The sequence below is a fragment of the Sus scrofa genome, chromosome 15 (assembly GCF_000003025.6).
Source record: "Sus scrofa isolate TJ Tabasco breed Duroc chromosome 15, Sscrofa11.1, whole genome shotgun sequence".
Lineage (NCBI taxonomy): Eukaryota > Metazoa > Chordata > Mammalia > Artiodactyla > Suidae > Sus > Sus scrofa.
In genome coordinates, this window is record NC_010457.5 from 95,203,472 (window position 1) to 95,229,290 (window position 25,819).

A 25,819-nucleotide genomic window follows, 5' to 3' on the forward strand; every position below is an offset into this window, starting at 1 on the left:
TTTTTTTTTTTTTTATCTTATCTAGGGCCGCTCCCGTGGCATATGGAGGTTCCCAGGCTAGGGGTCGAATTGGAGCTGTAGCCGCCGGCCTACACCAGAGCCACAGCAACTCGGGATCCAAGCTGCGTGTGCGACCCACACCACAGCTCATGGCGATGCCGGATCCTTCTCGGGCTTCTTAAATGTCAAAGAATCTGTATCTCTATCAGGGCAACTCCAGGAACTGAGCTCTCCAGGTCACCTGCTTTTATAATTCAGCTCAACCAACATTTATTAACCTGACTATGTACCAAGAATTCTAAGCAACGGCAGTGGAACAAAACATCACACAATTCCAACCAGTAAGTAGTTTATTGTATAGTAACTAATAAGGCAGAATTCTGGAAGAATCTTTCGACCATAAATCTATAGGACATTGTGTTCATTTACACCCAGGAATGTTCCAGACTCTTAGTTACAGGTGATGGAAACACAACTCAAGTTGGCTTAAACAAATACACACATAAAATCCTGTGCTTTTTGAGCATTAAAATATGACTTAGGTAGTGTATTAGTCAGGATTCTCCAGACAAACAGAATTAATAGGGGAAAGAGAAGGTGGGGGAAAGGGATGAGGGAGAGGAGGGGAGAGACACAGAGAGAGAGGAGATTTCTTTAAGGAATTTGCTCATGTGATTGTTTGGATAACTTGTAGGTCAGGCTGGCAGGCTGGAAAATGAGGTAAGAGTTGATGCTGTCATCTTAATTCAAATTCTACATGGTAGCAGGCTGGGAACTCAAGCAGTGTTTACATGCTGTGGTCCTGAGAATTCCTTCCCGGGAAACCTGTCTTTATTATTAAGGCTTTCAACTGACTGGATAAGGTGCACTCATATTATGGAGGATAATGTCCTTTACCACAAGTCTACTGGTTTAAATGTTAATCACATCTAAAAAATAACCTTCACATAAATGTCTACACTGGCATTTGACAAAACAACTAGGCACCATACCCTAGGCAAGTTGACATAGAAAGTTCACCACCACAGGCAGAGTGTAATCTAGAGAGAGCCCCAAAGTTATCAGGAATCCACCCTTCCCTATCTTCCTTGGTAAAGGCCTTGATGGGCTCATCTTCCAGTCCATGCCCTGGTGAACCAAGCGCGGTGGCTGAGGGAATGCAGTTCCTTGGGTAGGGTGGAGAGCAGGGAGAGAGGCTGCTGTGTTACAGAGGGATGTGGAGCAGGCATCAGGAGCTGTCCAATTAGAATGATTTCATCAATCAAAGTTATGGGGTAGGTGAGTGTGGTTTTGAAGGAAAAGAAAACATTTTTTGCAAATCCAGTCCTTGAGTACTTAAAGGTGGGAAGGAGAAAGGAGACAGAAGAGACCCTTTGGGAGAAATGAAGAATTCTTGCTGGAATCTCCTATATGCTCCTGCTGCTGGAGGTGGGCAGTTATATCAGTGGTCACATCAGAGACCATATGCAACCAACAGGCTTATATCACATTAGCTTGATCTACATTACCTTTTAATCTTACCTTTTAATTTTCCTCAAAGGAAAATTTAGTTTTTCTCATTGATTTAAAGTCAGTAATTTCTGTTTCTCTGAGCACAGAATTGCTTTTAATTATAAATGCATGACATTTAAAATTATTTAAATACAAATATTTTTACACCAAGGGGTGTGGAAATGTGGGGTGTGGGATGTGGGGATGGAAGCAATGAATTTTTTCCTGTGCAGAAACCCTGCTGGAAAAATATTTTCCCTTAGTCATCGTTCCGAAAAATCATCCCTCTCAGGGATGCTTGTTATTTAAAATTAAATGGAATTGGCATTTAGAGATTTTTGAATAATTTAGCTGGACTTGTTTCAGTGATTACATAATGGCTGCAAATAGGTCAAGGTCCCTGTCAGGTCAGGAAATTAATAAATGTATCAGTTTATGCGTCCATTGTTCACCTGCCTCCCCCCACCCACATCTGCTTCCACCACCATGGCTGCAACATCCACTTCTCTTCACACTGGAAGCTCCTTGATGATAAAGATTACGTTTTAGCCATCTCACTCTCTGACACACAGAGTTTACTGCATTGGTGTGTGTTGAGTTGCACTGAGCATTGATATCTGGGAGCTCAAGCCCTTAGGAAGGTAGAGTTCTGTGAATTTTCAGCAAACAAAGCTCCTTTAGAACAAAGTAAACAACATCATAACAACAGCTTTACAAATTTCTAGACGCACAGCTGCATTGTTGGCAGCTGTGTATAACAAAAAGCTTATATGCAGCTCATGTCTTCAAATATTGAAAACCATCTCTCTCTAGGCAAAATCTGAAGTGTGTTTTCTATATCTTCACTCTTCACCTTTTTATTTTTAAACTTCCCTTTTAAACAACTCTCCCAACAATCCTTCCCTTTTCCATGTTCAAATCTCCCCCACCCTCTTCATTCCTTCCTCTTATCAAAATAGGAAAGGCTCTCGCTTTAATAATTTTTACTTGTAAATTACAACTGATTATTATTTGGAATTAATGAATTTTGATTTTTTTCTCTATTATAAAATGAAAGAATGTGTTACACTCTGAAAGGAAATCCAGGTGTGAATAAGCAGATGGTGACAGTCCTTCTGTGCATCTATAGGTGCCTCCTTCCTTCTCTCCCTCCCTCTCTGCTTTCCTTCTTGGGGAGTGGGTGGCAAAGGGGTATAGAGAGGGTTACTCTGAAGACCAACTCTAACAGTACAATGATTTTAGTCCTTTGAGGGTGACTAGAGGGAGTCAAATAGAAAGGTGGGTATGGTCTTTTTTCTACCCCTAATACCTACTTCTGGGACCTGAACAGGGCCATGGACATTGATTTCATTTCTCTATAAAGGGCGAGGCCACCTTGCCTTATCCCAATCACTTTAGGCAAATAGCCCCTTCCCTGGACTCTTTCTTTCTTTTGAACTCAGGCTAGTCCCCTCTCCCAAATGTAACCCAACCCTTCCACCAATGAACTTTAACAGCACCTATCATCTGCCATCTGGATTAGACCAGCATTGTTAGGAGTTTGCAGACTTTATTGCTAATCTAAATCCAACTCTGCAAGATGGGTTAATACTGTTTCCATTTTACATGTGAGATTCAGAGAAGCTAGGTAACATCCCAAGGTCACAGCACTAAATGGCCAAGTCTAGAAGCTTGGGTCTTTCAACCTCCATAGCCCATGTCTACTCTCAGATATGTTTTAATGTTGCCTGGCATTCATAAAAAAAAAAAAAAAAAGACAGTATTTTTATTCTGCTGCCTCCCTACCCTGACATCTCAGATCACATCCTCATTTCTGCTATATGAATTTTGCCCTCCCTCGAATGTCTCTGGGGTACTTCACATTCCACCTGATTAAAAGTGAATTTAAGACTGCTCCTACATTCCCAGTCTTTAATTCAATCAAGTCAACTGCTTAAACCACAAACCCAGGACCCTTGCCTTTTCCCCCTTTATCACTCTCTTTTTTAAATAATTGGTCACCAAGTCCTACAGATTCCTTCTCTCTCTTTCTCTCTCTCTCTCTCTCTCTCTCTCTCTCACACACACACACACACACGCATACACACACAGTGCAGATCAACTCCTGGACCCTCATTCATCATTTAATAAGAGTTCTAACTGTTCTCTCATTCAGACCTCTCTGTTGCCATCGAAATATGTTTTTTTCTAAAATACACATTGAATTATGTCATCCTCTTGCTTATAAATTCCCGGGATAGAGTCAGAATTCCTTAGCCTGTCATAGACAACGCTGTCCTCCTCCTACCCCACTGTTCCCTACCACAACCCTGACTCCTTGGCCCGTTCCCAACCTACTGTGTCCTTTGGATCTACGCTGTCACACCTGCTGAGCTTTTGTGTTCTTTTTCCACGTGGCCATCCCTGTTCATACACCAAGCCCAAGTTCAAATGTCAGCTGTGCACTATAAAACCCCCTCTGACTCCTTTGGAAAACTTGGCCTCCTGCACTACAGCTGCAGACACATATCTTGATGATAAGAACACATACCATTGCACTTGGACTGTCTGCTGACAGTGTACCTCTCGCCCCCACTAGAGTGAGAACTCTTTATGGGCAAAGAGCTAGTAGCATCTGTGCTTGGAATGCAGACATCTTGTACTGTTTCTGGCATGTGATAGATCCTCAATAAATACTGCTGGGCTGAACTTAATTGAAGTGTATCTGAGGAACAAGGGTTCCAAAGTTCCCACCTTCTAGCCTTGGGCTTGTGATTGAAATACTTAGAATTAAGCTGGGGCCTGAGCAAAAGAGGCAAGATTGCAAAGTTTGCCTTTTCTGTTTGCAAGCTCATATATTTTTAGTTCACCTTTCCTACCAGTAACAACCTCTCTTCTTGTTTTAGATTCCAGCGACCTCCTACTTTTTTTTTTTTTTTTTTTTTTGGTTTTTTTAGGGTCACACCTGTGGTATATCAAGGTTCCCGGGCTAGGGGTTGAATTGGAGCTGAAGCTGCTGGCCTACATCACAGCCACAACAATGCCAGATCCCAGCCACATCTTCAACCTACACCACAGCTCACAGCAACGCCGGATCCTTAACCCACTGAGAGAGGCCAGGGATCAAACCCGTGTCCTCATGGATACTAATCAGAGTTGTTTCCGCTGAGCCACGATGTGAATTCCTACCTTCTTTTTTATTTTTATTTTTTGCTCTGTCCCTTTCCCCAAATCAGGAAGGATCTAGAATGACTTGTATCCCAACTGAAACTTCCAGCTCTGATGAACACTAGCTGGGATCCAAGGTGAGTTCCTAACCTGTCTGAAATTGGTTCCTCACTTATAGCATGGAGATGATGATAGTACCTACTCTCCTAGGGTGGCCATGGAGATGCAAGAAGAAATGCTTAGTAAAGCATTAGCACAATCCCAGAAACATGGCTCAATCAATGTTAAAAGAAAACTACCTTATTTACACTGATATACTAATTCTTCCCATGGTATTTACCTCAAAAATGCTATTCAATTGTGGGATAATTATCTCTCATTATTCAACTAATATCTATTAATAACTACTGTGAAGTTCCGGGCTTCACATCTGGGAACTCAGAGAGGAAAGACCAGATATCAGCACTGGGGAGTGGGATTTCCCGCCTCTGTGAAGAGCTTCCAGGGTTTAGAGGAGGGTACTGGCACAGCCTAGGGAGGGGTGCTGAGAAGGGGTCTAACTGGGGCTGGCATCAGTCAGATGAGGGGAATCTTGTTAGAGTAAACATTAGTAAAGGGACAGAAGTCAGACAGGGTTTGACAGGAGAGGAAAGATGACAAGTCATTTGGTTCAGGCAAGCTTGGGTATGTGTAGGAGGGAGTGAGTTGGAAAGATCAGGCTAGAAAGATAAGCAACTGGCCAAATCCTCAGGAGTAATAATAGCAAGTGGGTGAGGAAGGTGTGGGCTGGGGTTCTTCCAGCTCAGTAAGTCTCAACTGTGTTTTGCATATTGGAATCAACAGGAGATTTTAAACACACCAAAGCCTGGTCCCTAGACAATTATATATAAGTCCATAAGGGGTACTGAGGCATCATTTTTTTAAATGTTCCCAAGGTGATTCTAGTACATAGCCAAAATTAAGAACTATTGTATAATTTATTCCCTGAAATCACATCAACCCAAATTTGGCTTCAAAAGTAACTTCATATAATTATGGACTTCCAGAATGAAAGGGAAACTGAGAGCACATCTGATTCTACCCCTGTATTTTCTTAATGAATTCATTTCTTATTGTGGTAACCTATACAAACATAAAATTAATCATTTCAGCCATTTTCAGGTGTACAGTTTAGTGACCTTAGGTATACTCACATTATTGGGCAACTGTCATAATCACTATCCATTTCCAGAATTTTTCATTATCCCAAAATGAAACTGTATCCACGAAACACTAGCCCCCACCATTCCTCCCCACAGTAAACCCTGAAGCTGAGAAGGACCTTCGGAGATGCTCTTTGTTGGAGTGAAAGGGATGGCTTTTGATCTTGACTAGTCACTGGAGACAAGGTGCTATGAGAAAGGGCTGTGATGGAGCTCCCATGGTGGCGCAGTGGTTAACGAATCCGACTAGGAACCTTGAGGTTGCGGGTTCGATCCCTGCCTTTGCTCAGTGGGTTAACGATCTGGTGTTGCCGTGAGCTATGGTGTAGGTTGCAGACGCGGCTCGGATCCCGCGTTGCTGTGGCTCTGGCGTAAGCCAGTGGCTACAGCTCCAATTAGACCCCTATCCTGGGAACCTCCATATGCTGCAGGAGTGGCCCAAAGAAATAGCAAAAAGACAAAAAAAAAAAAAAAAGAAAGGGCTGTGACAGAGGTGGGACAGCTCTCTTCAGCCCAGGCAATTCTAAAGAAGGCAGACAGATAAAAGCTGTTGGCTACCAGCACTACTAGCATTTGGAGAAATAAAGCCTTCATTCCTGGAAGGGTATCTGGGTGACATATCGCATCAACCACTACATCTCAAAGAGGTTGCCTCTTGCTTTCTTTGGCCTCCTATTGCTGGGGTGCCACAGGCACTTTACTATAATTTAGAGAGGAATCTAAGGTCTCCAGGAATCCTCAGCCTATTTTCTCTAGGCCCACCCCATCTCTTCCCTTATTCACCCTCCACTTCGCCATCCCTGGTCTTTCTCTCCCTCACCCCCAACACAGTGTCATGACTGTTGCCCTTCTGTTGAAGACTGTGGTTAAACATCATGGCCCAGCGTTTCTGCCACCTCAAGACTTTTACAGCCCAAAACCCAATTCACAGGAAAGGGAGCAGAAAGCTGGTGTCCTAATCCTGGAGTATGGGTGGATGGGATGAGGGTATAGGGGAGGGATGATGAGATAAAATACTTAGGCACAGTGAACCCCAGGCAGGTACATGGACTCAGGTACTGAGAGGCAGATACTAAATCAAATAAGCATGTACATGATGAGAAAGGTAGGACCAAAAAAGGATGACAGTTAAATGGTACTTGGCATTAGGGACACAAAAGTTGACCTTAGTTTTGGATGTTAAAGAAATGGCAAAATGAGAAGAAAAGAAATACGAAGTTAGTATTTATATATAATTATTATGCAGCACAATAATTCAGTATATAATAAAATGTGTTAAAACTTAAATGTGTTCAAATTAAATATCTTAAGTTGTATTTTTGATTAGAACAGCAAACTCTTGCATACAAATAAGGGGCTTCATAAACTGTAAGAGAACATGAAGGTAATTCTAACTTGGAGGTCTGCTCCCAAAATCCCAACGTGAGCGGATATGCTCCAAGCAGTGCACCCTCTTTTGGATTGAGGGGAACTATATGTTTCGATCCCTCCTGCAGTCCTCGTGGCTCTCACAGATGCAGAACCCAAGTGCTAAGTTCCAAATCCTAAATTCTGAGACCTGTTTCTCATAAAAAGTTCTCCTTAATAATTGTACCTATGTATTGAGTAATATTTTTGTGACTTATCTCCTTAAAATAGTTTTTAAACTATCTGAATAATTGGATTTATGAACATTTCAATTCTTAGTCCTTAGGTTACCAATTCCGCTTCAGTTTTTGTTTTTGTTTTTGTTTTTGCTTTTTAGGGCCACACCCATGGCATATGGAGGTTCCCAGGCTAGGGGTCGAATCGGATCTACAGCTGCCAGCCTACGCCACAGCCACAGCAACGCCAGATCTGAGCCACGTCTGTGACCTACACCACAGCTCACGGCAACGCCGGATCCTTAACCCACTGAGCAAGGCCAGGGATCGAACCCACAACCTCATGGTTCCTAGTCAGGTTTGTTTCTGCTGAGCCAAGATGGGAACTCCCCCCTTCAGTTTTTTTGTTTTTGTTTTTGTCTTTTTGCCTTTTCTAGGGCCGCTCCCGCGGCATATGGAGGTTCCCAGGCCAGGGATCCAATAGGAGCTGTAGCCGCCGGCCTACGCCAGAGCCACAGCAACACAGGATCTGAGCTGCATCTGCAACCTACACCACAGCTCACGGCAACGCCGGATCCTTAACCCACTGAGCAAGGCCAGGGATCGAACCTACAGCCTCATGGTTCCTAGTCAGATTCATTAACCACTGTGCCACGACGGGAACTCCCATATAAGCAGTTTTTTGTTTGTTTTTGTCTTTTGTCTTTTTGTCTTTTCTAGGGCCGTACCAGTGACATATGGAGGTTCCCAGGCTAGGGGTCGAATCAGAGCTGTAGCTGCCGGCCTACACCACAGTTCACGGCAACGCCGGGTCCTTAACCCACTGAACGAGGCCAGGGATCGAACCCTCAACCCTGTGGTTCCTAGTCAGATTCATTAACCCCTGAGCCACAACGGGAGCTCCCCCCCTTCAGTTTTAATTAAAGTCCACTATCCTAATCCTAGGGTTTTTCCAAGGCCTTCTTCTTTTTCTTCTTCTTCTCTTTTTTTTTTTTTTTTTTTTTTGCCTCACCTAAGGCATATGGAAGATCCCCGGGCCAGGGACTGAACCTGTACCATAGCTGCAGAAACATGGGATCCTTACCCACTGAGCCAGGCTGGGGATCCAACCTGCTCCACCACAGAGACAACCTGCTTACTGGATCCTTAACCTGCTTTGCCAAGGCCTTTATGTCATCTGAAGTTAGACTCACTCCACTTGGAGGTTCAGTAATTTCTTTTTTTTTCTGAGAAGTATTTTTTTTTTTTTCTTTCCTGAGAAGTGTTGTTTAGGGTAATCCAGATGGAGGAACAAAAGGTGGATTTTATATTCTTCCTTTCGCTTTCTAGTCCTATGGTGCTAAGGATATCAGAACTTCCCCCACTCCCACCCTACCCATCCCATCCGCACTCTCATCCCAAACTAAATCACCACTATCAGCAAGATTAGGGAAATACAGTAATAATTGAAAAAAATATTTCACCTGCACAGTATTTGCATGCCCCTATTTAATTTCAGTGTCATTTCCATTTTTGTTCTGACACTATTTGTACTCTCTACATCTTCAGAGTAAGAGAGCATAACATTTCTCTGGGGAAATTTACTCAGAATAAACCCCCAAATGCAAATTCTCTGAAAAAAATAACAGGATTATACTTTCAAAAAACCAAGTTTTGGTATTTCCTTTAGGCTAGAGTTTCTTTTCTCTTAGCGCAGCCATGTGGGAATTGAATGATTCCTTTGGTTGCTGTAAAGTCTTCTTTATCCTCATCATCATGATTATCGCTATTAAGTTTTTATCTTACATTTTTATGATTCAATCTTGGAAATGGTTCTTAGAGTTTCATGACAATTTCCTTAATTGTTTCCCTTTTTCAGGCTGTTATGGTGACATTAGCTTTGTCCTTTTTTTAAACTGCCTGAAAACCAGAACTTAAATTTTATCATCAAGTAGCTAAATGGAAAATCCCCCTCCTGGGAGTCTTAGAGAGGCCACATGAGAAGCCTCCAAGGACATGCTGTCTCAGTGGAGAGCTAGGTCAGAGGCCAAGATCTAAGCCAGTTCTCCACTTTGCTCCCAATTTATCAGTGTAATAACTCATCAAGGTTTTAGTAAAATCATCCTGCCTTTCCACTGCTTTGCCTCACTGTTTGCTTAGTGTGGCCCAAACTACAAATCACGTCTCATCCTTTTATCTATCTGTTTTTCACCCCTTCCCTGGTGTTCTTGGCAATTTTTTAGTTCCTTAGTTCTTACCATAAGTTTCTAGCAATTCTTGGAGCACTAGAAACATATTTCTCATAGGGGTCAATAGCACTTCATAAGAAATACCCAAACTCCTTAACTAAGACCGGAAAAGGTATAGCATTGTTGTGATGCATGTATCCCAATCCCTTTTTCTTCCATTCCTCCTCCTTCCCACTCTTTCACAAAGCAGAAGTTACTAGACAGGGATAAGGTCATCTTTCGAGAGAAGGGATAACCTGCAATTACCTAACCTGTAACTTACTCTGTGATAACTTCATCTGAAAGCAAAGGAAGAGTCTCTGTTGTTTCAAAGTTCTTTTTAATCCCCACAATTTTTGCTTAACATATTCGAAGTTGGCAGACTGGAAATTAGCAAAGAAAAATCTCTCTTTTATCAGAGGCAGCAAAGCTGGCTTTCAATTCAAAGAGCAGAACTGGTCTTGCTATTAAGACTGGGACTGCAACCTATTTGTAACTTGGCTCTGAAAGCACATGATGGAGACTTAAAAAAAATTTTTTTTTAACGTTATGGTTTGCTTTTCAGATTGTAATTGTCATTCATAAATAATGCAAGGCTGAGCAAAGTCAAACCTGGGGTGCATGCAGGGTCTGCTCCGGAAACAGGAGACATGATGTTTCTATTGTGCCATTAAGGGAGTTCATGGGGGCAGACAAGGGCAGTACTTATTGTCCCTAGACTCTACATAGAGCTAAAGGCAGTGCTAAAAGTTGAGAGTGAGAAGTGAATACTGGCCACTAGGGAAAATGGCAATCTAATAGGCAATAGAAAGTTGGAAAACAAAGAATACAAGTTAGAGAATAGAACCAAAGCCATAATGTGTCTTCCTTGGCTGGGATTTTTTTTACCTGGAAGGCCAGTCCTGCATTGGCTCTTGGGCTTCAGCTTGTTAAAGGTACCACTTAGCACCTGGTGGTTCTGACACAGTAAATTGATGCTGCATCATCATCGTCATTATCACCATCATATTCACCAGCAAGTCAACAATATTTTTCCAGGAGACAGAGCAAGTCCTAATTTGCCAGATCCCCTAAGAACTAAACTTTCAGTTGGAGTTCATAATGTCCTGCCTTCTTGGTTTAGATGGTTTTCTTGACACCTTTACTGACTTCCTGCAGCTTATTTTACATAACATCCATGGCAATGTGTTACTGAAATTTGTGCATGAATATACTGCATCCTATAGTATGGACAGAAGCTATTACATTTACCTCCCATGATCAGTTGTTTGCTGTTATATAGTGAGAGATAAGGAAGAATGTTTGGGGATAGGAAAAGAGAGATACAGAAAAGCTCCTGCAAAATGCAACCTTTTCCAGAAAACAAGAGATAACCTGGCTCTAGCGGGCATTGTTTCCATATCTTATGTATTATGGTACAAGTCCCTTAACAGATAATGATTTACAAATACTATATTGAAAAGGACATAAAGTCCCCAAAGAACTTTTAGTTCTCATTAGTTTTAACAATTCAGCCCTGCCCATCGAAGGTATTTAAGTGAGCTACACAGGGAACTTCCTGAACCTGAAAAAGATTATCTACAAAAAAAATCCACAACTAACATCATACATGATGTGAAAGATCAGACACTTTCCCTTTGAGTTTAGGAAACAGCCAAGGATATCCACTCTTGCCACTTCTGTTAAATACTGCACTGGAGGATCTAGACAGGGAAACTAGGGAAGAAAAAGAAAGAAAAGGCATTTAGATTGGAAAGAAAAAAGTAAAATTATCTCTATTTGCCAATGACATGCTCTTGTATATGGAAAAATACTAGAACTAACAATGTCTAAGGTTGCAGTATACAAGATCAATATACAAATGTGAATGTATTTCTTTCTTTTTTTTTTTTTTTTTGTCTTTTGTTGTTGTTGCTATTTCTTGGGCCGCTCCTGTGGCATATGGAGGTTCCCAGGCCAGGGGTTGAACTGGAGCTGTAGCCACCGGCCTACGCCAGAGCCACAGCAACGCGGGATCCGAGCCGCGTCTGCAACCTACACCACAGCTCACGGCAACGCCGGATCGTTAACCCACTGAGCAAGGGCAGGGACCGAACCCGCAACCTCATGGTTCCTAGTCGGATTCGTTAACCACTGCGCCACGACGGGAACTCCGTCAATGTATTTCTATACACTAGTAATAAACAATGTGAAAGTGAAACTAAGAAAATTTCATTTATAGTAACATAAAAAAGAATAAAATAGGACACAGTAGCCAAGACATGGAAACAACCTAAATGTCCGTCAACATACAGATGAATGAATTAAGAAGATGTAGTATATATACACAATGGAATACTACCCAGCTATAAAAAAGAAAAAAATAATGCCATTCGCAGCAACATGGATGGAACTAGAGAGTCTCATACTAAGTGAAATAAGTCAGAAAGCGAAAGACAAATACCATATGCTATCACTTATATCTGGAATCTAATACCTGGCACAAATGAGCCTTTCCACAGAAAAGAAAATCATGGACATCATACTTGTGGTTGCCAAGGGGGAGGGGGAGGGAGTAGGATGGACTGGGAATCTAGGATTATTAGATGCAAACTATTGCCTTTGGAATGGATAAGCAATGAGATCCTGCTTGTCTAGCACTGGGAACTATATCTAGTCATTTATGCTGGAGCATAATAATATTAGAAAAATAATGTATATATTTATGTGTGACTGGGTCACCTTGCTGCATAGTAGAAAATTGACAGAACACAGTAAACCAGCTATAATGGAAAAAAATAAAAATCATTTTCAATAAATAAATAAAATAGGAATAAATTTAACAAAATAAGTATAAAGTTTGCACAATGAAAACTCTTAAAACATCACTGGAAGAAATAAATGGAAAGACATCATTTCATGGATTCATGGATTAGAAGACTTAACACTGTTAAAGTGGTGGTACTCCTTAATTGATCTACAGATTTGATGTAATACAAATCAAAATTCCAGCTGGCTTTCATGCAGAAATTGTCTCACATTTCCCCATTTCGAAACTTACTACAAAGCTACAGCAATCAAGACAGTGTGGTAGTGGCATAACTACAGACTTCTAGATCAAAAGAACAGAACGGAGTCTGAAAACAAACCCTCATATTTATGGTCAACTGATTTACTACAAGGGGGCTAGCCAGAACAATTGAAGGGAACAACTGGATACCTAGACATACAAGAATGGAGCTGGATCCTAACCTTGCATCATACAAAATAATCACCTCAAAATGAATCAAAGACCTAAATATAAAAGTTAAAATTACAAAACCCTAAGAAGAAAATATAGGAATAAATCTTTGTGACCTTGGATTAGGCAATGGTTTCTTAAACATAACACAAGAAACAATGAGAGAAGATAAATTGGACATCATCAAAATTAAAAACTTTTGTCCTTCATTTCAAGAACATTAAAAGATAATGCATAGAATGGATTTATCTATAAAGGGATTTGTACCAGAATATATAAAGAATCACTTACCTGTTAAGGATTTGTACCAGAATATATAAAGAATTCTTAAAATTTAACAAAAAAGAAACAACCCAATTAAAAAGAGCCAAAGGACTTGAATAGATTTGGTCATTTGAATATCAAAGAAGATATTCAAATGACCAACAAACACATGAAAGGATGTTCAACATCATTAGTCATTAAGGAAATGCAAATCAAAATCATAAGATACCACTTTACACCCTCCAAAATGGCTATAATACAAAATTTGGACAATACCAAGTGTTGACAAGGATGTGGAAAAATTTGAACCCTTATTCTTTGTTGGTGGGAATGTAAAATGATGCAGTTACTGTGGAAGCCAGTTTTAATTCTTCAAAAAGTTAAACATAGAGTTACCATATAATCTAGCAATTCTAGTGGAAAATATATGTTCGCACAAAAGCTTGTACACAAATATTCATAAAAGCTAAAAGTGGAAATAACCCAAATGTCCTGATGAGTGGATAAACAAAATGTGGCATATCCATAAACAGAATATTTTTTGGCTATAAAAAGGAATGAATATGGATGAACCTTAAAAGAGTTACTCTGAGTGAAAGAAGCCAGACACTAAAGGCTACTTATTGAACGATTCCATCCATATAAAATGTCCAGAGCAGATAAATCCATAGAGATATAAAATAGATTAGTAGTTGCTTGGGGGAGGGGCACTGGAGAGTGACTGTTAATGAGTACGGGGTTTCTTTTGGAGTTGATGAAAATGTTGTGGAATTTTGGCTGATAATCATAGAATTTTGTGAATACACTGAAAACAAAATTGCATACTTTGAAAGGGTAAATTTTTTGGTATGTGAATTACATCTCAATGAAAGAAGGAAAGAGAGAGAGAGGAAGGAAGAAATGAGGGCAGAGAGGGAGGGAGGAAGAAAAAGAGAGCTGTAGAGAAACTTATCTGTGATGGTTTAGGTCACCAACATCCCTGATAGTTTCAATGCTATCAGGTATTTGGATTTATTAGCTTTTGTTTAATTTCGCTTTTCCTTTTTTTTTTTTTTTTTTGTCTTTTTGCTATTTGTTGGGCCGCTCCCACGGCATATGGAGGTTCCCAGGCTAGGGGTCGAATCAGAGCTGTAGCCACCAGCCTACGCCAGAGCCACAGCAACGCAGGATCCGAGCCATGTCTGTGACCTACACCTCAGCTCACGGCAACGCCAGATCGTTAACCCACTGAGCAAGGGCAGGGATCGAACCCGCAACCTCATGGTTCCTAGTCAGATTCGTTAACCACTGCGCCACGACGGGAACTCCTTCTTTTTTTTTTTTTTTTTTTTTTTTTTTAAATGTTGAGGCTTCAATCTAAGTCATCGACCCAAATAGATTCTCAAACATGTGTTGCCAACATATCGGAGTCCATGGCCAAATGCTCTGGTCTCAGCTAGGAAATCACAACCAAATTCATTTTAATTATAGATTAACAGACAGGGGCCTCAAGAGACCCCAATACTTCTCTTTTTCAAACATGGTGACTTATAATTATAAAATTGAGGATAGATTCCATTTAGTCTCAGGTTAATATCCTGAACTAATAATCAATTAAAAGCCAGAATGAATAACAAATGGAATGAAACACATACAGACATTCAAACATAACTTGAAGAATGCCCTTTTAGATTGCCATATTAAGAGTATATAAAATTTTTTTAAAAAGCTGTTCCTGTATAATAATTTTGGGTAGTTATGCAGCACCCTTCTTTTGAATTGCTTAGAATGCTATACAGCAATTACTTCAGCAATTGCGACAACATCCTTGCAGGTGGCAAGCACTGCGCTAACACTGCAGTACAAGAGCAGGTCAGACTATCAGGGGACACACAGTTATCACGTGAAGTCTAGAGCACAGGTAGGCATGAAATCCAGGTAGTCCATCTGCTTCATCCACACCTGACCTAAGTGGCATCCTCTTGGACAGACAACCTCTCTAACCAATGGTGGTTTTGAGCTCCTATTACTCTTGATTTTCCAAGTGTATGTGCCATTTCCTAAACAGATGGTCAGTATCACACGATATGACTGTTTTTGATGGTAACAGAAACCACGTGGCTAACACTTCCTGAAAAAACTGGACTAGATATTGAAAATTGGACCTTGGGATTCTTTTCAATTTGATTTCCTGTTTCTTTTCCAGAAAAGCATAAAAATATTAAAGGGTGTAATGAGTATTTCAAAGTGGATTAATATCTACATTTGTTACACGGCATATAATTTGAGAAATTTAGAAGGACCCATAGGATAAGAAAAGCTTCTCTTCAATAGCAAGAATAGAGAGGCCGAGAGCACAGCCAATTTCACTTATTCAACATTTTAGGCTCAGTTTCCTGTGTAGAATATAAGTTGGGTCTAGCTTAGGGTCCATGTAGCTATTTGATTTGGTTATTGGGATATTTTCTCTGACCACCTCAAAACTTTGGCAGGGATATGTGTACAGGGTCAGCATCCAACTTATTTACGAGTATTTTCCCCATGCTTAGCACATACTGTGTACTCAAAAAATCTTTTCAATAAATTCACATCCTCAGTGTTCTGCTTTGTAAGCTTTTCTTTGACTGTGAAGCACTACAGTTAAATTTATCAAAAACAACCCCTCCCAGGAATATATCTGCTGTTATTGCTAATGTGTTTTTATTTTCCCAGATTTCCTTCATTTCTGATTACTTTGACCATTCACAAAAGGATATTTAGCTTTGAAGATTTCTAAACGCGTCTGGCAAGAGAATTTCTATAAGTGTTCATATGTTTCTCAGTAAATTTTGAAGTAATTTATATCTGCAGTATTTTTGGCATTTTAACAAGTAATAACATATTCATATTACATCAACACTTACTTCATTGTTTTTGCTTTAAAAGTTCTTTTAAAAAAATTTCAGACTCTTCCCTGGTTTTATTTCCTTCATCTCCATTAGTTACCAGTGCTGACTCTATTCTTTTTATTGCCAGTATTCCTCCAGAAAACTTAGAGGAGATGACCTATTTGTCCTTGATTTTTGCTTCCAAAGATGCTCCACCAAGGAATTAAAAACTCCTTATAGAATGCATATGCTTTAGGGGCATGTGTCTCTGTCTTTAACTTGACTAAAATAAAATAATAAAGTTATGTGTTTCCTTCACACATTTAAAGCCAGAAATAGATTTAGACGTACATTTTTCAATCCGTGTGCCAACTGAACAAGCAGAGCGAAACAGACTGCGGCAAGGAGGGCCACCTCCGCATGCCCTGGCCCACGCTTTTCCTCCTCCCCCAGGGCCCAGCCTCCCGCAGCCCAGCCGGGAGCCCACCAGCTGCTACCCTGGCAGCCGCACAGTCGCCTCTGGGGCTGTTCCTGGGAGTCATTAAGATGATAGCATCACTGCATGATTTTGGACTAGCTCCTCTGATACCAATGAATTTCTGCATATTATTCACTCTTTAGACTCTTCACACTTAACCATCCATCGGGAACGGATTGGGAAGGCAATGGAACCAGCAGACTGTCTGCTGCCATATCCTGGGCACTTTCAGTCTTTGAAAGCAGAGATCAGAAGACATGTTCTAGGTGCCCAGAGAGATGGATCTGATGGGGGAGGACCACTTGTTACTGCTTTTTTTACCCTTCAAGGAAGGAAACCTCTCAGAGTTCTGAGAATATAGAGCCCAACAGCATAACATGGTTTTACCTAGCAATACGTGTGGTACGCATTTTTCCTCAGAAAATATAAAATCAGTTCTGTAATATCTGTTACCCCACTTTCTGTTACCACACAAAATATTGAGTGAAGAGTGTCCCTCTGGCCTGAACTGGGGAGATCAGAGTCTGTCTTACCTGGAGTTTGGAATTGAGTCAGAATTGCTCATCTCACTCTGTTCTGGTTTCTCCAACAGAAAAGAGGTGATGGGGAGCTGTGGATCAGCAGTGTTGGGGCTGTGCACCCTGAGGCAGTAAAAACATCTGAAAAAAAAAAAAAAAAAAAAAAAGAGGAAAGAGAAATTTACAGAGAGAAAAGCAGGAGAAATAGAGCATGCTTCCCAGCTTCCTATCGGCTTCCTGGCTCTTGATTTGAGTCTGTCAGATCAGGCTGGCTCCACCCTGGGCCTGAAGTTCACTTCTCTTACACACAACATTGAAAAGTCTTTCCTAAAACAGTAACCATCACAAGTTTTCTGACAACAAAGCACAATCATTATCATCCTTTTATCAAGTTCAATCAGCCAAACCTTCAAGAATCTGAACTTTAAAGCTTGGCAGTAATCACACAGCATATCCAATAGTAAAAGGTATGTTTTTGGTCCAGAATGACATAAAGCATCACTCCTAGCTGCACCTAACCTTGTCAACCATCCCTCTTCAAAAAAACCAGTAACTCACCACAAATTTACTGGGCAGCTGCGATTGACTCTATAACAGGTCAAATGTTAAAAGTCTGGAAGCCACGAAGGAATAACCCCTGCTTCTGAGGAGCTCTCAGTCTAGTGGAAGTTAAATAAGTAGTGTATTTCCCACATTCCACTGATGAAAGAATTCAGTCTTCTTTAACACTGCACTCAATGAAAATCTCAGTGTTAAGAAATGATAGGAGTTCCCGTCGTGGCGCAGGGGTTAACAAATCCGACTAGGAACCATGAAGTTGCGGGTTCGGTCCCTGCCCTTGCTCAGTGGGTTAACGATCCGGCGTTGCCGTGAGCTGTGGTGTAGGTTGCAGACGCGGCTCGGATCCCGCGTTGCTATGGCTCTGGCATAGGCCGGTGGCTACAGCTCCGATTCGACCCCTAGCCTGGGAACCTCCATATGCCGCTGGAGCGGCCCAACAAATAGCAAAAAGACCAAAAAAAAAAAAAAAAAAAAAAAAAACAAAAAAAAAAGAAATGATAATACTGCTTTATAGATTTTATTTGTTCAATGTTTCAAGAAGCTATGCATGAGCATCAGCTTCAAAAAAAAAAAAAAATCTCAAGAAGTTTAAGGTTTGACTAACTTAAAGTCTTTGAAAGATGTTGAATGAGTGTTGCCGAGTTCTGTATAGGAAGAAACACTGTCTTCCAAGATGTTTACATATCCAAGCAGATGAAGCAGATTGCACACAACTTAACTTCTCTTTCTGGTTTTGTAGAACCATCAACTTTGATATGATCACATCGAATTTTTGACCAGGCTGTCTGTGTTGACAGTACAGCAAAGTCCTTTTGGTCAAGGTAACAAACCTTATTTAGACACTGTTGGAGACCAGTTATAATAGTGAGTTATGTTAAAAGATTAAAATATAGAAATCTTTATGTTACTGTTTTTACTACTTTTATACTGTTTACACATCAAAGAGCATATGTTGTATTTTTAGGTCAGTTTGGTGTTTGGAGTAGGACTCATAATAAAAGTAACATCGATATGATTATAAATTAACATATTTAACACAGGATATATGTATAATAACACTAATATTGTATGACCTAACCCACGAAACCATTTTATTGCTATGATTTATATTTATTTTATAATAATTTTCTTAGGCCTTTACTTGCCTTTATGAGTAGAAAGTCTAATATAGACTTTCCCCCAATTGTCTAAAGACCTCAGGGATTTAGTTCAAAGGAGGACAAGGGTGAGTTGTGTTTCCAATGCCAGGTCTAGAAGGAAAGATCTAGACTCTTTCACTAGGACATAGTCCATTCTGTGATAATGCCTTTGCTGGTTTTGGCCCCTGACCAGCTCCTGACCTGAGGCTCTGCAGTTACAGCTCTCTTCACGTCCTTCACATACTTAGCATTTGTTACCATTTTCTCTGAACGCACAGCATTGGGCCAGGGTGGCTGGTGGCAAGGAGTTTCCAGCTAAGCTGTGTGGTACATTTCCTCTAAGAATGCCTAGGCCCTTGTGTTTATGCCAGGACCCCTAAGTTTGCCTATTCCTAAAAATAATTTTATTTCAGGACCTTATTAGTGTTTTCTGATAATGGCTTTGGCCAGGCTAGCTGATAAATCTCAAAAAGGGCAAAATGGAGTATTTGTCCTTGCTTTCCAAATGGTCAGAGCTCCATACTCAAATTGTCCAGCTATTTCATCAGGAATCAATTTTGTGGTCACTGTATTATGTGGTACTATATGGTCACTGTAGAATATGTTGACTATACAGAATCTTACAAAGAGAAGAACTGAAAATATCCATAATCCCAATCATAGTTAATGACTGCTAATGTTGTACGGAAGGATTCTTGTCCTAACCTAACTTCTCAACACCTTCTTGTGCCACTGTCCCATATATAACCTCAACACAGAGTGAATATGCCCTACTTTACTTCTCTGCCCATTGTATTTCCTTTTCCTGGAATGCTTTCCTCACTCTTCTCACCCCTTGACGTCTACTATTTTCAAGGCCCAAACTGAATGTCACTTCTCAAAGGCATTCTGATCTCATCCTCTTGTGGAAGCCCCACCTAGACTGACTAGCCACACTCTGTATATCTCTAAAGGCACTTACGTTATGCTTTTTTATTGTTCTTATTTTTGCAGTAGTTTCAACTCTGATTAATTGCAAGCTTGAGAGAAATTCTTATTTGAGAGAAGGAATTTTGTTTCACTCAACTGTTCATTCTCCATGTCAACTGGTACAGTGCCTTCCTTGTAAATAGTAGGTACTCAACAAATTTGTTGAAAAATATATGTAGGCACCAGCAATGGAAAGATGACGTACGAATTTAGCTAGCCCAGTCAAATTCTTTAACTTTATTAAAATAAAACATGTATTAAGTGCCCATTACATGTAAGACACTAGATATTTACTATTTCAGAATTTTCTTTTTTTTTTTTTTTTGTCTTTTGTCTTTCTTTTTTCAGGGCTATACTCGCGGCATATGGAGGTTTCCAGGCTAGGGGTCTAATCGGAGCTGTTGCTGCCAGCCAACACCACAGCCACAGCAATGCCAGATCCCAGCCATGTCTGCAACCTACACAACAGCTCATGGCAACGCCAGATCATTAACCCACTGAGTGAGGCCAGGGATCAAACCACAACCTCATGGTTCCTAGTCAGATTTGTTTCCACTGCGCCAAGACAGGAACTCCCAGAATTTTCTTATTTTATTTTGAAAAAGTTCAGATGTGAAAAATTTAAAGAATTAATATAATAAATATATACCATCCATATTAAGAAATAAAACACTACTAATAAAATAAAAGCCCTGGGAATGCCCTCCTGAGCACATCATTTTCCCTCTCCACCATCAGGAGCCATATACTAAAATTGGGGATTACTCTTTCCAAGCATTTATTTATGTTTTAATCATATTACGCATACATTTATAATGTCTGTTTGCTGAATTATTTACAACTATTCAATTCTGAAAGACCTGTTCTCTGAAAACTATAAGACATTGGTGAAAGAAATTGAAGAAGACACAAACAAATGGAAAGCTATACCATGCTCATGAATTGGAAGAATATTGTTAAACTGACCATACTACTCAAGGCAATCTACAGATCCCATGTAATCTCTACCAAAATACCGATGACATTTTTCACAGAGCTAGAACAAATAACTCTGAAATTTGTATTGGAATTATAAAATATCCCTAATAGCCAAAGCAATCTTGAGAAAGAAGAACAAAGCTAGATATATCAAGCTTCCTGGTTTCAAACTTTACTGATCAAAACTATAGTGATCAAAAGAGTATGGTACTGGCACAAAAACAGACATATAGATCAATGGAACAGAACAGAGAGCCCGGAGATGAACCCACACTTATATGGTGAATCTATGCCAAGGGAAGAAAGAATATACAAAGGGGAAGACAGTCTCTTTGATAAACAGTGTTGGGAAACTGAACAGCTACATGCAAAAAAAATGAAACTGTACTAGTTTCTGACACTACATATAAAACAAACTTTTCAAAATTTTAAGATTTTTATTTTTTCTATTATAGTTGGTTTACAATGTTCTGTCAATTTCTGCTGTACAGCAAAGTGACCCAGTCATACATATATATATACATACATTCTTATTCTCACATTATCCTCCATCATGGTCCATTGAAAGTGACTAGATATAGTTCCCTGTGCTATACAGCAATATGGAATAAAGACTTAAATATAAGACCTGAAAACAAAACTCCTAGAAGAAAATATAGGCAATACGCTCCTTGACATGTCAGCAATATTTTTGGGGTTTCCTCAGGCAAGGGAAACAAAAGGAAAAATAAACAAATGGTAACTACGTCAAATTCAAATGCTTTGCACAGCAAAGAAAACACCAAAATAAAACGGCAGCCTACTGAATGGGAAAAGATTTTGCAAATGATATATTCAGCAAGGAGTAACATCTTTAAAAAAAACTCATATAACTCAACATGAAAAAAAAGGTACCAGATTAAAAAATGGGCAGAGGATCTGAGCTGAGTCTTTTCTGAAGAAGACCTACAAATGGCCAACAGACACAAGATGCTCAACATCGCAAATTATTAGAGAAATGTAAATCAAAACCACAATGAGATACTACCTCACATCTGTCAGAATGGCTATCATTAAAAATACAACAAATAACAAGTGTCAATGAGGATGAGGAGAAAAAGGAACCCCTGTACACTGTTGGTGGGATTGTAAATCGGTGTAGCAACTATGGAACATAGTAAGGAGGTCAAAAAATTAAAAATAGAACTACCATACGATCCAGCAACTTCACTCTTGGGTATTTATCCAAAGAAAACAAAAATACTAATTCTATAAGAAATATGCACACTAATGTTCATAGCAGCATAGTTAAAACAGCAGAGGTATGGAAGCAACCTAAGTATCCATCAACAGATGAATGGATAAAGATATGGTTTGTGTGGATATATATACATAATATATTAGATTTAATGTTATATATTTAAATATATTTTATATATAAATATAATACACATTATATAGCATAATATGGTATATATAAAGATGTGATATATACGTGTGATATATATATATATATACACATATACATATATATATGTATTATGGACTACTACTCAGCCATAAAAAATGAAACCTTACCATTTGTGACAACATAGATGAATCCAGAGGATATCATGCTAAGTAAATTAAGTCAGAGAAAGACAAATACCATATGATCTCACTTTTATGTGTGTAATCTAAAAAACAAAACAAACAAAACAAAATGAAAACAAACTCATAGACACAGAGAACAAACAGGTGGCTGCCAGAAGGGAGGGGTTGGGTGTGGGTGACATAGTGAAGGGGATTAGGCAGTAAAAGCTTCTAGTTAGAAAATAAGTAAGTCACAGGGATGTAATATATCACATAATAATATGGTCAATAATACTATAATAACTTCTTATGGGGACAGATGGCTACTAGACTAGATGGCTACTAGATGGTGGTGATCATTTGTAATGTATGCAAATGTCAAATCACTATGTAGTATACCTGAAACTAACACATTATTATATGTTAACTATATTTCAATTTAAAAAGAATATTCATTTCTGCTTTAGAAAATAAAAGAAATGAACATACAGGGAGAAAAGTGAAATTAAGAATTAAAGCAACAATGGAAATCAGTTGTCATGCCTTAGAGACATAAAGTAGACTCTCTTCATCACCTAAACATGGGATTTTATGTTTGGAAGAAGCCCATAGATACTAGTGTTTCCTTGGAATAAGTTTCATTAAACGTAAATAAATATATGATGACAGGTTAAAAAAAAAGTAAACAGCTTAGGAGATAGGCAGATTTTGTAAAATATGTAAGATAAGTAAGTCAGTAACTTCTGAGACATGTTAGACATAGAAGAAGTAAGTGAAGCATTTGTATAATGAACATTTATTATAAAGGGATGGAAAGAGCAAGAGATACTTAATAGCCATGATATGCTAAATATATATGAGGCTGTGAATCATCAAATAGTCATGACACACTGAAGGTGCAGGAGGCATAAGAGGCATTCCCTATTTATGAGGTCTTAATTCGGCTGACCATTGGCTCCTCACATCCTCTACACAATGAATGCAAGATAAAATCCATAGCTGCTCATCAGACTAATTACATTACAGCTATCAGCTAGATGTACTTGCTCCCAAACCTGTAGAGCAAGTGTGTGTTTTGACCCCAGGCATTCTATGTGTTCGGTCATTCTGCTCAAATTTTAACTCTAGTCTTTTCTAGTATACTCTTATGCAGAAGGTAGGAACAGGACTGAGGATTCAGTTAGTGTCAACCTTCTAAGTATACCTACACCATATCTTAAATGTGTTAACCTACCCTGTTTTCACCCTGCTTCTTGCTGAGTTTTTTTTGATTGATTTAATAAACCATGAGATTTAAGCATCTCATTCTGGTCTGTAAGCCCTTCTGTGATCTCTTGGCTAGCTTGCCTGTTGTTATACTTACAGGCTTCTGTTGCAGTAAGGTAATTTTCCACACAACAATAGTATTCACAAATTCTTAACTTAGATATAAATGGCATCACACGGTATATATTCATCTGCACCGTGCTATTCTACCCAACATCGTATTTGTGAAGTTCTCCCATGGAAGTTATATAGATCTATTTCATTTATTTTTACAGCTATATCCACTATATGCACATATCACAATTTATTCATAAATTCTTCCGTTGATACAATGTAGGTTGTTTACAAATTTTTAACTACTGCGACCAGTGATGCTGTGAATATTTTTGGGTAAATGTAAGATAGTGGTTCTGAGAATATACCCGGGAGTGCAATTTCTGGGTCAAAGAGTATGCACACCTTTAACATGACTAAATATTGCCAAACTATTCTCCAAAGTGATTGCACCAATTATACCCTTACCAAAAGTAGATGAGTCTCTATGTTCTTAATCCTAGCCAACACTTTGTATGGTCAGACTTTATTTTTGCAGATCCAATGAATGGATGGACTCTGGTTACAAAAAAGTATTGATTTTGGCAATTAAAAAACCTAGTGGGATTTCCTCAGTACTTAAATCATGAGGAGAAAAATATGTGCAAATTTTTTGTCATATTTTTAGACTTTCCCATTCTCTGTTTAAAACCAAGTAAAGTTTCCCCTTTCTCTTTCCAACCCCGTAAACACCAAAGGAAAAACAACTCTGCAACAAAATCTGTCTTTTTTTTCCCCATAAGGATTAGGGCTTGTAAGAATACCATGTTGGTTGCTTTATGTCACAGATATATCACTCTGATTATAGAGGGGCACAAGAAAAAGAATTTAGCTGCATCCATGCAAATCACTCATCACTAAGTACATGACATAATGATGGTGGGTAAGTAGCTGAACAACTATTACACATAGGCTGAGAATGCACTCATGTAAAAAATTCTAGAAAGTTGCTCTTTTCCCCCAGAATATCTGCTCTAGGGGTTTGTTCCATGCCTTAAAATTGGCTAGTAGAAATTAATGTACTGGGTCAAATTTTTTCATATTTAAGAAGCTTTCCAATGAAAACACAGCTCAAAAAATACATTTAGTACTTACATATCATTAGCATCTTATCTGCCACATCTCTTTCAAAAGCACAAAGGGAATGGGATCTGGGACCTGCAAGTGCTATTGGGTATAAGACAGAAGCCATCCTCAACTTATTCCTCTCCCTAACTTATTCCTCTCCGTAGCTTATTCCTCTCCCTAATCCAACACATTCAGACAGGCAAATCTTTGTTCATAATTTCTTGCTTAAACCTTCTGGATGACTCAGAAGCCCAAGCAGTGTTCTCAAAGTTTGGTCGGGGGGGGGGGGTCCCTTTTGGCTTCAGATCCTTCAAGGTAATTGTTTTAAAAAAATGCAGATTCCTAAGTCCCAGCCCAGGCTTATACTCAGGATGCTTGAGTGTGAGGCTCCAGGAATATGTGTTTTCAACAAAGTACCCAGTTTGATTTAAAAAAAAAATTTTTTTTTTAACAAATGAGAAGTATAACACAAATTAAGTACTGAAACTATAAATATGCAGATCTCTAATTTATCACAAAGCAAACAGCCACATAACCAACCACAGTCCAGAACAAGAAAGAGAACCTTGTCAACACTTTAGAAGTCCAGCTTGTTCTCCTTCTAATGACTGTCCTCTCCCCTAATTGTAACTACTATTTTTTTTTCTTTTTAGGGGATACACTTGGGGCACATATGGACATTCTGGGTCTAGAGGCTGAACTGGAGCTGTAGCTGCAGGCCTTTGCCGCAGCCACAGCAATGCTGGATCTGAGCTGCATCTGTGACCTACACCACAGCTTGTAGCAACACTGAATCCTTAACCCACTGAGTGAGGCCAGGGATCAAATTTGCATCCTCATGGACACTACGTCAGGTTCTTAACCTGCTAAGCCACAACAGGAACTCCGTAACCATGATTCTGATATCTAACACTACCAGTCTGATTCTCGCACTCATTGAAGATGAGCACTTACAGCAACAGGATAAAGGTCACGTTGCTTAGAGTATCATATGAGGAAGCTGCATAATTTGGTCTTTGCAACCTCATATTCTGCCTCTGCCCTATTCACATTTCATTCTGAAGTCATTTGTAAGCAGTTATGTTTCGTTTTATAATTATTGCCCTAATTCACTGCTCTTGCTTCATGCTGTTTCACTGCCTCTGCAGTTGCTGGGGAGTGCCCATATTTCCTGTCTATTAAATTCATCCTTCAAGACCTGTCCAATTGTCACTTTCTTGTGAGCCTCATGACTTTCA

The 25,819-nt window shown here is 39.4% G+C and overlaps 1 protein-coding gene across 6 annotated transcripts in view; it reads right to left on the reverse strand.

Annotated features, from left to right (window-relative positions):
• NEMP2 (nuclear envelope integral membrane protein 2) overlaps nt 1-25,819 on the reverse strand; it is a 402,284-nt gene that overhangs the window by 92,341 nt on the left and 284,124 nt on the right. For all 6 annotated transcript variants that reach the window (XR_002339400.1, XM_021076065.1, XM_021076063.1 and 3 more), the window contains one exon: nt 16,972-17,097. The gene's annotated coding sequence lies outside the window, so the exon portion shown is untranslated. The remainder of the gene's footprint in view (nt 1-16,971; nt 17,098-25,819) is intronic.